This window comes from Saimiri boliviensis, chromosome 2, assembly GCF_048565385.1.
Source record: "Saimiri boliviensis isolate mSaiBol1 chromosome 2, mSaiBol1.pri, whole genome shotgun sequence".
NCBI lineage: Eukaryota > Metazoa > Chordata > Mammalia > Primates > Cebidae > Saimiri > Saimiri boliviensis.
In genome coordinates, this window is record NC_133450.1 from 56,107,913 (window position 1) to 56,126,124 (window position 18,212).

Sequence of the window (18,212 nt, forward strand, 5' to 3'; positions counted from 1 at the left end):
TTGTCAACGACTCTAATAATTTGTACAATTCAGGAAAGGGGGGTTGCACAGTCTTTGCAGATGTGCATTTATGATGCTATTTTTAAGCAGAGTAACATGAAAGAATAGATTCATACGAATTGTAAGTTGATCATTCATTTTAAGCATTTGGCTTCTGCTCCTGCTAAAATTTCATTCTGTGTAAAGAAAACACAGCCAGCCCTGAAATGAGGTAAAGCAGGGTGTGACAAGATGAAATTCTTTATTTTCGGACCTGTGATGTCTGCTGAAAAACAAAATGTTTAGGGGTCTTTCCCCACCGCTAAAGAGAGAAATGTGGTTTGCTGATCCCCTCACAGCAGAAACTTGCTATCCTTCAGCATTTTGAGGAAATAAACTCTTAATGAGCCTGCATTCTTTTACAGCAGTCCATTCTCTGAAAATGAGTTTAAGTGCTGAAGGAAAGGCCAGAAGCATTTAAACAAGCAGCGCCAAACTAATATGTGTTAATTCTCTGTAGTTTAACATCATAGACACCATGCAGTTTTTTAGTATCAAACCTGGTCTGGTTTCATATCTGTCCTCTGTGTTCTGGTTATCCAAAATCTACAGCAACAGACTCTGCTAGCTTTTTACCCATGGATGGAGTTAAGAAAATAAGATGATTTCCATAAATTAAAGACCCTGGGAAAGAACACTCAAACTTGTAACAGCGGTGGATAAAATCTGAGAGAATCCTCATCTTTTCTTTTTATGCAACAATATACCTAATGCTTACATATGAGAGAATTATATCTAATCTAGGTTATTAAAATATGAAATCATATACTCAAAAATGACACAGCATTTAATACACACTTATTTTACAAGGGTGACCACAGAGCAGAAAAGACAGTAGAGGATTTTAAGAGAGCACAGTAAAGTGAACTGTAGAACGTTCGCTGCCTGGATCAAAGGCTTCCTCTCATTCTGAGTTGGGACTTTGGTTATTCTTATTTTTCTTCTAAAATATTCATTCTTTTCATATTCTGCGTAAGTGCAAAAAATGCTCAATTAAATGGAGTACATGGTAGTAGTAAACCCAGGGGTATTTTTGGCTCCTGTCAGAATGCAAACCACTTCGGTTCGTTCTATCCCCTGAAACTGGAACGTTTTATATATTGTAGTGAAAAACAAACTGTGATTGTGGGAAGTTGCTAAAATTAGGTTATTTCACTCTACCAATGCAGATATGCTTTTAAAAATAGTTATTCAGGTGACCTACTAGATCATACTTTATTGTTATTCAAGTGTTCTTCAAATATTCCTTCAGTTTAATAAGGATTTACACTGAAAATTCCAATTCTGTTTACTTGTGCAAGCTTGCCAGCACAGGGTTACCATACTTTGTGAAATGACAAGTCCTGGACAATTGTTTATATAAATTGTTTATAAAATATTTTATAAGCTCACAAAAATCACAGTTTTTATGTATTAGAGAAATTCTGTATGTAAAGGGTTTTGTAGCAATTTGTATTTTGTAAAATCAGTTATTTTACTAAAGCAATTGATTACTCCCCTCCAATATATATTTTATGTTCATATTTTTAACATTTAATTTTTCTTAAAGTTATGCCATGGACAGTCTATGAACAATAAATGTGGGCTGTTGATTTGTATTTAATAGCTATATATTCCAGGAAAATACTGGAGACACGAAATTACTCATATTGTATTCCTGTTACTTTTATTGAGCCAGGTATCACTTTTTGATTTAGAGCCTATACTTCTGTAATGTTCCAGTATGGAGATCTATGATTAGTCTTTCCACTTATGCATTCTATTTTCTAAAAATTATAGAATTGACATGCTGCTCTTTGTAGCAATTTTAATATTAATTGGGTAGAAAAACACAAAGATACTATACATCATCACATTTCATTTCTTACAAAACCTTACAAGATGAGCATCACTTTTCCTTACCATATGTAGAACTCTTTTTAATTATTCCTGTTCTTTATGTCCAAAAGATTCTTAAGTAGGGGGGAAAAGAGGGTGTGTTCAAAGATTCTTTAAGTAAACTTAGATGCTTTGTACATTGACCAGTTTTACCAAGTAAAATGCATTCACTTTGGTCCTTGAGGTAAGCAAATGGTTCAAGAAGCTCAAATCTATTCATACTAGCCTCTGTTCAAAAAGCAACAGAAACTCAAAAATTATTTTCTATAAATGCATATCTATCACAATTTATGTAGATAGTCCTATAGAGAGAATTGGTATACCTGTAGTAACAATACCATGTAGTCTTATCAGCCATTAGGCAGTGATTACATTCCAGCACATTCTAACCAGAACCCCCAAAAATAGACTGAGTGAGAGTGGCAAGAAGACAGTTGCTTAGATTGTGGTCCAGCCGACGTCAGTGTTACTGTTTTTATTAGCTTGTGAGTAAACGCCACAAGAAGAAAATACTCGGATCCATTCATAAACTTCCCTCTAGACGTAACCAAGTTGCTGGGCCAGCGTGGACTCAAATTAAGAGTGTGAGTGCTTTGGAGGGATTCATCCCCACAACAGAGCGTGTTCTCTTTGCTTAGCAAGTAACTAAACCACACTTGCACCTGTAGTCACTCATTCATAGTTATTTATATGTTGAAACCATATTAGGGGATCATACTTTCTGAATACACTAAATCTGTTTTTCATAATTTGACATTCTACTATGGAATAGTGAGATGACTTGCCCAGTATTAACTAGTATCAGGTTTATAATCTTCCAATATCTTCTTTACTGAATTCATTCTCTTCTGCATTGCTCTCGCTTTTGAAATATGTTTGTGGCAAACCTCACCCTTCCTGTGATTAATGGATATTGAAACAGTGAAATCTGAGTTCTACTTCTATAATACTGTTCTTTTTGCCTTCTCTATTTGTTCCCTATTTAAAGGAATCCTATAAGATACTCCATTTCATGATCTTGTTCAAAGAAATGCAGAGCAAAATTGTCAAACAGTAGTAACATTTTACATAATGATTAAGCAGTGCTCAGAAGAGCAGCCAGTCCAAAGCAGACATTTAAGTACAGGTTTCTTAGAGATGTGAAAATTTCACTTCAGTTCTAGGGTGTGTAGCGCTGGATGGTGGATTTAGGGGCTGAAGAAGACTCGCCACTACATTGTATGCCAGTTATACCCCGTATGTATAACAAACCTTATATCCAAATTGATTGTATGCTATGGATCTCTGCTGCTTAGGTTAGTCATCTGATTTGCAGAGAACTAGAACTAATAACCTTTTCAGATGTTATCAAATGATGATAAATCAAATGACTTAAATTATGACTGATCAAGTATTTGATATTTTAATTTTGAATGAATCTACCTCAAGGACTTGATATTTCCCATAGTTTGAGTAAAGACTACAAATGCTAAACAGTCACATAGTTCATAAATTTCACCAACAATGAACCGAGAATGCTATAAATTAACTTTATTTACTGACTTTAAAATATATGAATGGCCTTTAGCATAGCTATAGACATAGCAAACTCAGTGGAAATTGGGGGGAAAAGCATCTGATTGGAAGTACTTTTAACTGTGTTGTAGATTTGTTTGGGATGCAGATAGATCTGACTAGATTTCTCAGTAGCAAAGGAGACAGCCGTGCTTACATGTAGGTCATACTGAATTTTAGGTTGCTAATGATTTCATTTTAATGTCATCGTTTAGTTACATACTGATCATTTATACTGACAAAAAGGAGGAAAAGAAAACAAGGAACCTGTCATCAGTCATTCATTTAATCAAGCAGCAAAAGTAGGTAAATAAACATACGGAGTTAATTATTCTTCTGTATGTAATGATTGACAATAAAGCTAATTTATGCTTATTTTAACCCTTTCATATTTAGTGCTCTTAGGACTAATGAGAATTAACAATTGTAGAAAGGACTTGGAGGTGACCTTCTTGTTCCTAAATGATCTCAAGGGGACTCAGTATTCATACTTAAGGTATTTATTCATTTGAAATCTATCTTGAAAAAGAGTTGTAGTTATTTGCATTTAAGCATATTAACTATGCTATCAAATACAATGAAAAACAATTACGCTATGTCGGTCTGCCTCTTTTGTATTAATCCTATTCAGACTCTTTAATGAAAACATTTTCTTTGAAATGTGCATTCAAAATGATTTGTAACCAGGTACAACTATGTTATCAATTCAGATATATATTAGATAAAGCACTAGTGGAAAAGAAGTCTTAGTGACAGCAAAACACTAAAATCTGTTTTTAAGTTAAAAGGGTCCTTGAAAGTTACAAAAACCAGTTTCTTTTGGTTTGCCAGCATTTTTTTCTCTAGTTTTTCCACAAAAATTTGTCTGGTGGCAATTCCCTTTAAAAATTAATGTTATTTTTATTAGACTTCCCATAAACCATATATTCTTCAGGTAAGTGTGTATAAATCAAAAGTTATAAATATTCTCTCTGGATTCTTTCTGGCACTCTTGTCTAAATTAGCCTGTGCCCAAGGAATGGGAAAGTAAGAAGCAGATGTAAGGGATTCAGGCATGCAAGTAGGAATTCAGTTGTTGATTAAAATTACTGGACAAAGATTTGGAAGATAAAGAAACTGCGGTTGCCTCTATGGTTAGAGATGTATTTCTTCTAGATGAATTTTATTAAATGCCATTTTCCTTAGCACTTATAACGTTTAGTGTAGCTAAGCTGAGCCTCCCCTAACCGCTCACTAAATTGATTTCTCATCCAGCATGTAAGTCTGGCCAGTTCAGTTCTAAGCAACTAGAACTGAAATTGAAGAGAGCTGGTGAGCAAGAAAGCCCTGGCCGTGTGGTGGCTACACCAGAGCACATTTGCACAGATGCCATCCTTTGTGTAGACTCTCTTTTGTCCCATTTCCCCAAAAAAGTTTGCACAGCTTTTTTACTTTGGCTTTTTAAAAAATTATCAAGTTTACTATGATTCTAGACCTCTACCTATGAACAGTAAATTCCAGTAGACTTAAAGCTCATATCACTGTTCCTAGATTCCCACGTTTGGTTTTTGATTGCTTACGTTGCAACTCACTGTCTGTAAGCATTTGGCTATAATAAGAGGTTTTGCTCACGATGCTTTCTGACAACTTGAATAGATATGGTATTGTAGCTATGTCTGTAATGGCACAATAAAATTTGAAAAATATACAACATTTAAATTGTATGCTATGAACTAGATAAAACCAGGTACAGAAAATAATTTATTTCATCACCTCAATGTGTAAATGAAGGACTATGCATTAATGGGGAAAATATGCTTTTGGAAGTAATAAACTTAGTGTTATCCACATTTCTTGTTTAAAACAATTGTATTTGATGAATGAATTCCTCTACCTCCCCACACTCCTCCTCCTGTAGATGCCTTTAAGCTTTATTACCTTCTGTGTAAATGTGTTAAAGAGAAACCTTTTCACTCTTTTTTGTTTGTCTTCTTTTTACCTGCATGCATTAATTAAGCAATAGTATAAATGAGGAGTGAGAATTTGTGGTCTTTTTGTTCACTGAAATAATGGTTGATCTCTTTAGCTTGTCCAATTTATGATTTTCCTTTTTTTTCCAGTTAAAAATCTGCAACTAACAGGTTAAGCGTAATGCAGATTATAATCACTGTGGTAAGAGTGAAATCAAAAACTCTGTTAATCCTTCCTTGAAGAATCCTCTTCAGTGTTTTGTTATGGCATATACTTGAAGGAGAAAGTAAAAACTGGGGGAAAATGACACTAGAGACTCTCTAAGTAGGTTCTATATACAGGTGCATATATATATATATACACACACACACACCCAAATACAATCACAGTTTTAAAGATAAATATTTAAACTGAAATATTTTGTACAAATCTACTGACATTGTATTTGGGGGAAATAAGAGCTCTGAAATCTGTATTTCTTATCACTCTGAGGGACACAGAACCAAATCAATTTTTGACCACAAGTACATCTTGTATACAAAAGACTGAAAATTCTGTTGATACAATTCTTTTTTTCTTTTACTTTTCTTTTTTCTTTCTTTCTTTCTTTCTTTTTTTTTGGAGCTAGGGTGTTGCTGTGTCATCCAGGCTGAAGTGCAGTGGCATAATCTTAGTTCACTGCAACCTTGAACTCCTGGATTCAAGCGATCCGCCCACTTCAGCCTCTTGAGTAGAAGGGGCTGTAACTATGCATCGCCAAGTCTGGCTCATTATTTTTTAAATCTTTTGTAGAGGGGAGGTCTAGCAATGTTGCCCAGGCTGGTCACAACCGATAGAATTCTGAGAGAGAGTTAGCATCTGTTTGATTCACCGTAATCATCAGCTTCTGTATGCCCCAGCCCCGGGAATCAAAGGGGAAAGATGGCAAGTTGCTTCTGGTTTGTCTTCCGTCCTTTCCGGATTCATCTGCCTGTCACCACTGGAAAAGAAAGAGGAAAGGATTGTTTTTAGATGCTTGTCATTTGCCCAGAAGTGGTGGATCGAAGCTAAAGCTCTCTACCTGACCATCAGGTTCCCTTATTTTGTTTGATATCTACTAGCTCTGGCTTGCTCCTGTGTGTCACTTGTACAGCAGCTGTCCAGTTGAAAGTCTTAAAGTTATTAGCAGATTCTCTCCATTCTATTACCTTATTGTAGTTTTATTTATTAATTTAAAATTAAAAGTATATATTAACCATCTGACATGTGCATGGAGCTTGGAGATAGAAATAGAAGATGCATCTCTCTTCATGCAACCTTTGTAGTTTATTTGTAGGCACAAGACTTACTGATGTAACAAATTTGGAAAGCATTTGTGGGAGCATCGAATATGAGTTGCAGTGTGAGTTGCTTATTAAACTAAAGAACAGCCCTAACCTGGAGGATAGTGCATTTTCTCAAGGCAGAGATGCCCTGAGATGTGTGGCTGGCTTTGAAGTCAACTCCCTATGACCTTGGTTGATGGACATTCCCAGGTCTGGCCTCAACATTTTAGTCTGTGACATGGCAAAGTAAAATCATTTTGTCTTGATTTTCCACATGTCTTAAGAAAATGTGGAAAAACTCATATATTCAAAGATATATTCGAACAGTGCTCTGAGTTTCTTGGAGAAGATGTTTAAGTTCACATTGACCACAGCAACATTATACTAAACCTGTCTTAGCTGTTAAGTCTTCAGTCTTTATGAAAGATAAATCAGTGTATGGATTTTTCAGTTGGTTATGAAAATCAAAATTATCTAAATAATGAGATTTTTATTTACATTTTCAGTGACTTTTAGGAAAAACTTAGTATATTATGATTAAACCTTTCATAGGCTGTGGTTGCCCTTTTGAAGAAACAACGTATGTTTAACGCAGTAGAGCAACCATGGATACACACACATGTGTTCATTGGATGTTTACTATGAAAATGAAGTGTGGTTATTTAACATTTTAAAGACTTGTCTTGACACCGTATTCTTTAGATTTCTGATATTTCATCATGCTTGTTGATGTAATCTTACTGTTCTGGCAGCTTTCACGTTTTCTCCTATGGTTAGACAGCATTTCCTGGAATTTGGAATGCCGTTTTTCTTGGCACTATAGTGGGCAGCTTATGCACTGAAGGCATCACCTAAGTACCAGCAGCACATTCTTGACTGAATAATGATGTATGTGGAATGTTACTTTTTTTGCCTTATAAATGGATAGCAATTTACACAGCTGTGGATGTGGGATGTTTCAATCCCAGACCATGTTGTAAGAAAAATTGAATGACAGTGAGCAAAACAGCAGTAATTATAAAACTAATTACTAAATGCTGATGATGCCCATAGGCTTTGCATAACTAAAATTAGAAAAGGAAATTGCTTTCGGCTTCAGAGAGGCAACATGCTAGTTATTTCACTGTTTCAGTCAAAATGGAGGATAGTATATAAAGTTCAATCAGGAAAATATACATGCAAACATATATAGCTATAGATTTGCATATACATATATTTTTTATGTTGAAATGTTACTCACTCTATATTACAATTTTATTTATAGAACTTGATGCATAGGTATTTACATAAAGAATATAAGTATATTAAAATATTTGAATGCAGTATATAAACTATGCATTTTTGCATGTGCTATGATAACATTAAAATGAATATATTTACAATGTATTTATATATATTTAGTTTTTCTCATGTACATTTTCACAAGCAAAATGTATATACATTTCCACTCTTGCATAAAGAACCCAGTCGTAGGAATTCATAGCACATTTTTCAAAAAGAATTATTTTAAAAAATTAAAACATTGATTGGCTCAGTTTGGAAAGGCCAATGATTGATAAATTTAAAGTCTATGAGGCACACCTTTGTTCATGCTCAATTTGGAGCTAAAAAATACATGACATTAACTCCAAGGAAGTCACTAAGATTGTAAACATATTACCTGTGAACCCCAGACAGTGCTAGGATTACAAATGTTAGAGCTGATATTGATAATCTTCAAATAGGAAGTACTAGGATAATGAATTTTGTTAATATGCATGTAGATGGAAAATGATTTAATGAGTTTTAAAATGTGATCATTTTTATTGGAAGCATATCCTTGTTCCTTACAGGTAGTTGGTTTCCATTTTCATTCTCTCTGTAGTCCTGCAGACAAATGTATAAAATGTATATTCTTCTGAATAAACGATTGCTGGTTATGTTTAAATTTCAGATTATGGATCAGATCATGGATCAGAAAGATGAATCGTTGATACAGAGGAAAAAATAAATACTGCATTTACAACTTTGAGTAGTTTGAATGGCCTAAAATATAATGTTTAATTTTCTGCTGCATGTTATTTTAGAAGTCTTAAGAAATTAAGATGGAAAAGACGATACTGTCTGTAGATGTCTATTATTGAAATGAAAACCAAGTGTAATTGAATCAAGGCTGTAAGGCAATTCTTCTTATAACTTTTACCTGGTGGGGCAGTGCAATGAGTTAGTTCTTCCCATTTGTGGTAGTGAATTTAGTAGTTAGTTATTTTACCAAGGCAAATGGTGTAATAATGGAGGAATAAATCACAGAATGGCATATAAAATAAATATGGAAAGTCTTGCTTCATGTGAAGTGTCTGGTAATTTAGTCAGCTAAAACTAATATGTATACAAGTTGAGGTAAATTCTCCACTTCTACAAATCATACAAGGTACTGAGAGTGATAACAAATCACTGTTGTTTATCAGCTGTCCTTCACATGTGAGGTTATGTAAGTCATAAAAATAAGTATGTGATCAAGACTTCAAAAGGCTTCAAATGAGTTAAAATGAAACCAGCATGTTTATATCTTTTTTCAATGGCAAATATTTGGCTTCACATTTATTAACTTCCAATTTGTTCACCGGGGGTTCTGAGGGTAGAGGAGGTAAAAGGACTAACTTCTCAGTGTGTTAAGTGCTGAGAAACATTGGTTTTCTTTTAGTTAGATGATAAAGGGGAGTTTCAGGGGGAAAGGGGGATGACCAAGTGGAAGAGAGGTGTGTACTTATAGAAAACTACTTCATCCAACAGATAATTACTGAGGATCTAATATGTGCCAGGCTTACAACCATCTTGAAAGGAAACACACTTGGCTCTAGGTGATGTTTGAACTCACAACTTTGTCATTTTATATTGAATAGAATGTTAGTAGAAGACAGATAACAAAACAGTTTTTTCAAGGATCTTTGTTCAAAATTCATTGTCATTTGACTCATTAAGGCAATACACAGTGGCCTATGGGGTACTGTTTTTATCTATCAGTACCAGGAAGCAAGCCTTGCTCACAGTCAAGATCATTTTCTACAAATTTTCTGTCATGTTTCACCTTGGTAATCTCCATCTCTTGTGTGCAAAAACAAACAATTTGTTTTTAACACTTGAGGGATATAGAACATCTGACTGCTGTCATAACCTATTGTTTTTAACATAAACATTATAGCTGCATTTGCCTTGAAATATTTGCCCATTATTGCATAAATCTGAGCCATGTACAGAAGTGTCACCTTGTGCTCTCCAGCATCAAAATGGAGACCTATTGCCTAGAAAGTGCAATTTGCTCCCTTCACATACATTTACTTCAACAAAATCAGAAATAGGTTTTTTTCGTAATTGAGTTAAACAGTGCAGTAACTGAAGAAAAACTTATGAGAAGAATTCACTACTTTTAACCATAGCATATAGAACCCCTCAAATGTGGCTAAGGGCCTACTCTATTTTCCTTTATCAAAAGATGGTTGATTGCTTAATGGTCAAAGCACCACTAAATAGCTTATTCCACATTACCAGAGAAAATGTGCTTTACATCAATTTCACAATGTAATTCTTTCTATTATTTTGGTGGAATCGTTTTACCTTGCATGGAAGCATGCATGTGAGAGAGAGGATGATTTGATAATCTTCTGTGATATAGAAGATAACTAAAATATAGTATTCATAGGTTTCTGTTAGTTCACTTACAAAGCTGGAGCCCTTTGCAGTTTACTCTGATGATTCATTTACAGAATGCCATAGTTGACTACTCAACATACCTGGTTTAAAACCAAAATAAATGTTTATAATAAGCTAATTCCTGGCTCCATTTTGTATCCCTACTTTTCTTTTTCTTCGTAATACATTTCTAATTTTATATTTCATATACCTCTCTAAGCTATATTAAATAATAATTGGATTCTTTTTATATCCTATAAAAAGAATTTTCTGATTTCATTACGTGAAATAAAGCCTTCTTTTTGAGTTGATAACCCGAACGTTTAATTCGCCATCGAGCTAAATAAACATTTATTGTAACATACTATTTTGTCTTTTTTTCTCTGGTTAGCACTTTTCTGTGACAAACTCTGCTTCACTGTTGGAGAAGTCAAGGGAACGTTTGTTGTTTCCCATCCTCTGCTTTTTCCTCTCTTGAGAGACCACATCACTCCCTTTCATTATCGCCATTATTTCGAACGGTTGTACAGCTGGTTCCTAGTCTGATATCATTTTGTAATCTTTAAAATGTAGTTTCTAAGCACCTCTTTGGGACTTAATAGTTCTACTCTGTTATAACCTTTTAATTTACTGTTCAGTTGCCAATTTAGAAGTTTTTTCTGTAGGTTTGGCTTCTGCAGCCTTCTTTGTGTTCTTTTTCGTTTTTATTCTAATAATTACAACACTTCCCAATTAATTGCCATTTGTGAATGTAATTGATATGTTTCTTCCCTCTCCAGACCACTAATGAAGATGTTAAATAAGTCTTACCATGAGGCTAACCTCGGCAGAATTCCCTTGGACCATCGGCATATTAGAGTTTGCCATAGCTCTATTTATTTTCTCTCCCTTTAAGAGTGCTTCTGGTTGAGACATTTTAATTCATTTTTTAGTATTTCACAATAGTGAAGCTCTGCACGAAGTGTCTGTCTAGGTATACAATGCCTACTGAAGTCTGATTTTCTGAACACTAAGGCTGTTGATTTGCTTAGATGTCCTAGAATCTTAGAAGCATTTTTTGCATTCAAGACAGTGAAAACAAAAAGCTTTTGTAAATGTGATGTGTGAAATATTATCACTATAAGATAAATTCAACTGGTTTTTTTCTTGTTTTGTAGTATTGGCACAAGGGAGTGCATCAAAGGTGTTTAACACAAACTATGTAGCTGTCTTAGAAGAGAGCGTGCTTCCATTTCAGCCCAACAATATTGGGTCCACTTTCCCTATGATCAGAATATTACAAAGGGAGTAGAGAATAATTTATATCAGAGGTTCTGTGACGGAATGAAATGGAGCTCTTTTGAAGTATGATCTCTGAAAGCACAGCATGAAGCTCAAATAAAGTGAAGGACATTCGCTATTACAAGTAATGTCCTTAATAATCTTGTTAGTCTAGTCTCCCTCTGTACGAGACAAATGGAACATTATTGGCTTATGGGCTGTAGTAAATAATTTAGTTTCCAATATTCAGGCTGCTTTGACAGTAAATTAAAATGACATGAAAGGAGCTTGTTGAATAAAGAAAGTATCCAATCAAATTTAATTGGCATGACTAAGGCAGTAGAAATATGTTTTATAATTAAACCATGTTGTCTTGGAGCTTTATAAGCATGTATGAATCAAAATGTCAAAAATTATTCTTTGATACTGTGCATTTAAAACTTTGCATGGTGAATAGTTTCCTTAAACAAGCTTCTAGACATGCATATTGATGTAACATGAATAGTTTCATGTTTTAAATAATAAGTAATAAACTTACTTCTTCATTTGTAAATCCTTCCAAGTAGCAATTCTGATAAGAGGCCACTTAAAAGTCTCTTTTATAGAATTCTGTTTTCAAATTGATACACTAATAATTCAGAGGAGGTTATGATTTTTATTTTGGCCGTCTTCTGATTCTTCAATGCTCAAACTTCTGGTGAAGAAAAATAACTTGCAAACTCACTGAGCAGGATAAAGAACAGAGAAAGAATAATATCGAGAATTAAAAAAAAATACAAGATCTATTTTGGTTTACAGTTCTCTTCTCAAATTCAGGATGAACTAGATTTTCTACCTTTGACAGTAGATGTGTCAAGTACTTCTTCTATAGAATTGAGGAAGCCATGGGAATTTCAGAATTTTGTATGACAACGTGTACAGTGTTTTCCCTTCCCTGAAAATAGTACATAAGTAAGTGCCCGTTTGTAATAAGATTTCTAATGATGGTCTTTCTACAACTTAGCTGGAAAATACATGGTGGTGTCTAAGTTTGCAGAGATTGCTTATAACAATAGAAATGAGCTTAGCGAATCATTTTTCATTCATAGCCTTTTCAAATGTCATAGAGTAAGCTAAAGATTAGAGAAGGTAAGCAAGAAAGAGAGGTTCAGATGCATCAACGTTATTCAGACTATAAAGATCATATGCGACTTTTTCTTAGAGTTTTGGGTATTATTATCTTCTAATCTCTTGATAGCTTTTCAGTTCAGGAAACTGAACTATTTCATGAATAGTCACTCTCTTCTCTTGATTAGACCCAAATGCAAGGAGCTGCTTCAGAGATAATATGGTTTGTGTTTACATTGCTCCAAGATAAATCTATGACAATCTGCTACAAATTCACTGTATTGTTCTTCATGCAGTGCTGTAGCATTAGATGTGGAAATGCATAAAATACTTTCTTTAAAAAATGATAAAAATGAGTAGTTTACCCTCTCTACAGTCTAAATTTGAAGAACTAATTGAAATGTTGGCCTAGGAACAAATTAAGGGGACTGTTTTTTAAATCATTTTTTTCTTAATGTTTATCCAGCAACCTCCATATGCATTGCAAGTTATAGAGAAAAGTTAAGTTTTGTTTTCTGTTGTTTGGCTTTCATTTTAACTCTGTAGCTAGCAAAAATTATTACTAACATGTTTTATGTACTACTGTGACCTGAAAGGATAAAAATAAATGAATAGCTTTATAATGGAAGCAGAAAAGCCTCATCAGAGAAAATTTCTGGAGAGAATAATTCAAACTGGGATATCTGTCTCTTTAGCTATAATCACTATGTCTCAGAATGCCATTCTTTCTTGTTAATCCTAAGTAATGTATATCAGGACTTTTTTTGAATACCCACTTCAGTGGTTCTCCCACTTCAGCAAGCATCAGAATCATCTGGAGGTCTTGACAAAACATTGCTAGACCCCTCTTCCAGAGTTTCTGACTCAGTAGGTCTAGGGTGGAGTCCAAGAATTTGCATTTTAACTAGTTCCCAGGTGATGCTGCTGCTGCTGGGGAAACACACTCTGAGAACCATTCACTCACTTTATCAGCAGCCAATTATTTATCTCCTCCTGGGTGTTAAGAATTTTCTGTGTCTGCTCCCTAGAGGCTGAAGGTCTGTTCCAGGGGAAGTTAGCATAGAACACAGACATGTAAGTAGAGCAAAGATGCTACCTTGGGCATTGGCCCAGAGCACCATAGCAGTTTATCACAAAACACATAAGCCAGCTTTACCAACTTGAAGAAAAGTTCAAGCTGAAGGTTGAAGGATGAGTAAGAGCTTCGCAGGAGAACTGGACGGGAAGGAGGGAAAACAGATATTTTGGGGACAATTTGTATTTTTATTTAGTGTCAGTATTAGTTCAAAACATCATTAATGCTATCTAAAGGGAAAATTTACTGTTGCTTTTAAAATTTTAACTGACCAATTAATGTTTAGAAAGTAATAAAATAACATGAAAGCTTCTTTTTCTAGAAGCCTTCTCAGTCCAGGTCACTTCAGTTCTGTGCACATAGGTTCTGTATATGTTGGGGGCATCTTTTGCACTAGGCATACTGTTTGAAATATCTAACTTACAATTTTATTGATATCTACATTTGTTACAAAACTATGCACCAAGCACAATGATAGGATTTTTAACATGCTTGGTTGGTTCTCATTGTTATAATTTGCATTTGACTTCTCAGTTACATGGAGACTTATGTCTTCTACTTTTTCCAAGCTTATAGATGGTACTCAGTAAATATATTGGAAATTTAAAAAATATTTTCTGTTTTGAGTAGTTATTTAATTCAATTGCATTCATTTGCTTAATCAGTCTTTTGAGTTTATCTAGCTCAGAAAGCAGTTAGGCATTTGGAACTATATGATGCTTCTAGGAATAAAGGTCTTGAGATGATGGTAGCGCATAAACGCTGTGGCTTCTGCCATCTTGGACCTTGTATATTATGGGTGTAATGTAAAAAACAATAAAAACTTATATTTATCTGCAAATTTTTGGATAGCTGACTTTTTAAAATTTTGTCTCCTACAAAATCTAAAATATATTATTATCATTTTACAAATGAAATAGGCCAAGAGAGGCTGAACATGAGGCTAGATGGCCTCTAAGTGGTATAGTCAGTATTATAATATTCTTTTGATCAGTTCTCTACTATTTCTCCTACACCACTGTACCAGAGCCTTTAATTATTTATACTTGCCCAACCGGGAATGCCGAAAGCTAAAACCGTGACTCGGCAAGTCATGCGTAAAGGCCACCCTGTACTTGTCAACTTGAGTGGGCATTCCTTCCTGGCTTGATTCTTCTGACCTGTCTTTGCACTTGATTTTGGGACAAGTGGTTTTCCTCTAGGCCAGTAGTTCACAACTTTTTTTTTCTTTTTTAGTCTGATGATGTTTTATCTTGACATACAAACAAATACACGGAAGACTGTTTGAAAACCATAGCTCTAGGCATTGGTTCCTAAGCTTGGCATTTCTCCTAATGTAGCTGAAGGCTTTTATGAAAAGGATATAGACTCCTTTTCATAAAAGCAGGTGGTATGATGGGCTATAGATGATACATACATATTTGTAATATGATTAAAATTATATTTTAATATATAGATGTCCTAGTCATACCACCTGATTCAAAATGGTCATTGAATATCTGTTAGACAGTTGCGATGATCAGCCTCATTGGAGAATGATAATAACTGATACTGCTGAGTATTTCTGTGTGCCAGGTTATATTAAGTGCACTTCATGGATTATCTCATTTAATCCTTACAATACAGAATTAACCGTTTAGGAAAACTATAATTCAGACTCAGATAATCTATGTCCAGAACCAAAGCCCTTAACTTACATGATGTGGGGTTCTGTCCTGACTTCTCTCTTCTACCCTCAGTCAGATAGGTGCTTCCTGGTTCTGAAGTGGGGGTTGTCTGTTGCCAATATACTCAATTCCTTTAAAGTAGCCTATTAAGAAGTGGGTTATTTTTAAATGATTGGTAATACATATTTATACCAGCAGTAAATTACCAGTTAAGAATATGAAATTGATATGCTCTATCACCCTGTTACTCACAAGAAATGTTCTCAAGTATAATAGTAAGAATTTCCAAACCAGATGTAACATTTCACAAAGTTAAACAGACTGTGTTGAGGACCCATTACAGTTTCCTCTAATACCTGTTGGGTTGTCTGTCAAACATTTCCTGGCACTGTCTTAGTGAGAAAGTCCAAGACTATCTCATACTCTGATGAATTTCAAAAAATAGATGAGTCATAACTTTAAGTGTTCTAGACAATATACCATATCAATACCAAATCATATTTTAATTTTTTGTTAGCAATAGGCATTTTTTTCTTAGCTGGCTTGCCAATTTCCATGATCCTTAAAAAGAAAATCTTGCTTTTTAGTTGCTGCTTTTTCTCTCTTCAGCAACTTTATAGTTGGCGGTGAGGACTTGGGTTTGAAAGTCACCTGACTTGAGGTCAGAGCCTGGCTGTGCCACTGAGCAGCTGTGTAACCTTGGGTGAGTTTATGATAGGCCCCGAGCCTCAGTTTCTCTCTCTGTGTCACTGAGACTGCTGGTGCCCACTGCATAAGGTCATAGTGAAGACAGCGTGAGATAAGCTGAGTGGGAGCAGCAGCCCAGTGCCCACTCCTGTTAAGAACTAAGCGCTCACTTGTTCCTTCCCTATTTTCAGAGCTTTGATTCTAGTTAGAAGGGTGTCTACTTTGAAGTTGATCTGCCAAAGTTCTAGTCTTTGGAAGAGAATGCATTGTTACTGAAATAATAGTCACTATTGAAATAGTAGGCAGGCCGGGCACAGTGGTTCATGCCTGTAATCCCAGCACTTTGGGAGGCTGAGCTCATTTATCACCTGAGGTCAGGAGTTCGAGACCAGGCTGGCCACCATGACAAAACCCCGTCTCTACTAAAAATAACAACAACAACAACAATAGCTGGGTGTGGTGCTGGTCACCTGTAATTTCAGCTACTTGGGAGGCTGAGGCAGGAGAATTGCTTAAACCCAGGAGGCAGAGGTTGCAGTGAGCTGAGATCATGCCATTACACTCCAGCCTGAGTGACAGAGTGAGAGTCTGTTTCGAAAAAAAAAAAGAAATAGTAGGCAAAGATAGAACTTGCTAGCGCTATATTTGTGCAAACTTCTTTACATTCTAAAGCAGAGATGTTGAGTAAATTCATTCTAAAGTAGAGATGTTGAATAAATACGTTACTACCCATTCTTCACTCTCCCCCTTATTATCTGTGTTAATGTGATATAATCATTTGCATTTAATTTTAATTTTTTTAGCTTTGTAAATACCATTGCAGGTATAAAAGATTTTCTGACTTCAACTCTGGGGAAAGCAGCTAGGCATTTCGGTAACTCAAATAGCTGATTATGAATAGATGGTATTGCTCTTTGTTTTACATTACTTTTCTCTGATGAGATGATTTAGAAATATTCAGAATTGCCTTTTTCCTTTACTTACACATGAGGAAAAGGCTTTGGGCTGATTTATTTTGAAATAGAGACTGATTGCCTTAAAAACTGCCACAGTGGAAGCCGTTTGTGATCCCGGTGGTGCACATGCAAGGACAGTGGGGCGTTTTGCATTGATGTGGCTTTTCCTGTACATTCTTGCTACTTTCTGGTAAAATTCACTACAAGTTGGTAAAGCGACTACGTCTTATTGTATATTTGTCACAATTTCCACATAAAAAGTTATATTCAGATTGGAAATAAAGCGGTTTAACTTCAAACATACCTTCCATAATTTGTTTTTAGACGTACTTACATAGAAAATAGATAATTACAATTAAAACAAATTTGCTAATAGCACTTTTTTATTTTGTAGAAAGCATTCTTAGTAGTGAAGTATGGGTTACTAGATGAGAACTATAGAGAATATACATTCACAGTAGTCTTTGCTCTCATAGTCATTATAGACCTGCAAATCAAGCACCCCAAATCCAGAAGAGCAGTGTTTGTAGAATCCAGAGTGTTTAAAAAGTGAATTCTATTTTTATGATATAGTTTAGCTAACTAGACAACTTCTGTCATGGCAAAATTGTGATGAAGGCTAAGTTCAATCCATAAAGGGCAAGATGCATGAGCTACACTGTGTGAAAAATGACTGCAAGTGATAGGTTTTTACTGAACAAAATTCACAGTGATACAACTGCTTACCTTTTCACAGTGACACTTATTAGAACTTATGAGAATCATAACAGGTAATCTCTTCCTAAAGGCAACATAACTTTGTATCAGCTGCAGGATTGTGTATGTTGCCAGCAAGATGTGTAGTCTGTCTTGTTTAGTCTGGACACTGCCACGTTGGCGTCATAAAAACAATTTAAAATTCTTACCAATATGTTAAACAGCCTCCAGTTCTCTTCATGATTCATAATTTTGGATGTTCTAATCTTTGGTGGAGAGATTTAAAATTGATTAGGAAATGTATATTTTTATTTCAGTGTTCACTTGAAATATACAGGTTTTTTTTTTTGCCTCTTTCAAATTCCCCATC

At 34.9% G+C, this 18,212-nt stretch overlaps 1 protein-coding gene across 14 annotated transcripts in view; it reads left to right on the forward strand.

Annotated features, from left to right (window-relative positions):
• NPAS3 (neuronal PAS domain protein 3) overlaps positions 1-18,212 on the forward strand; it is an 856,499-nt gene that overhangs the window by 276,469 nt on the left and 561,818 nt on the right. The window lies entirely within an intron of this gene.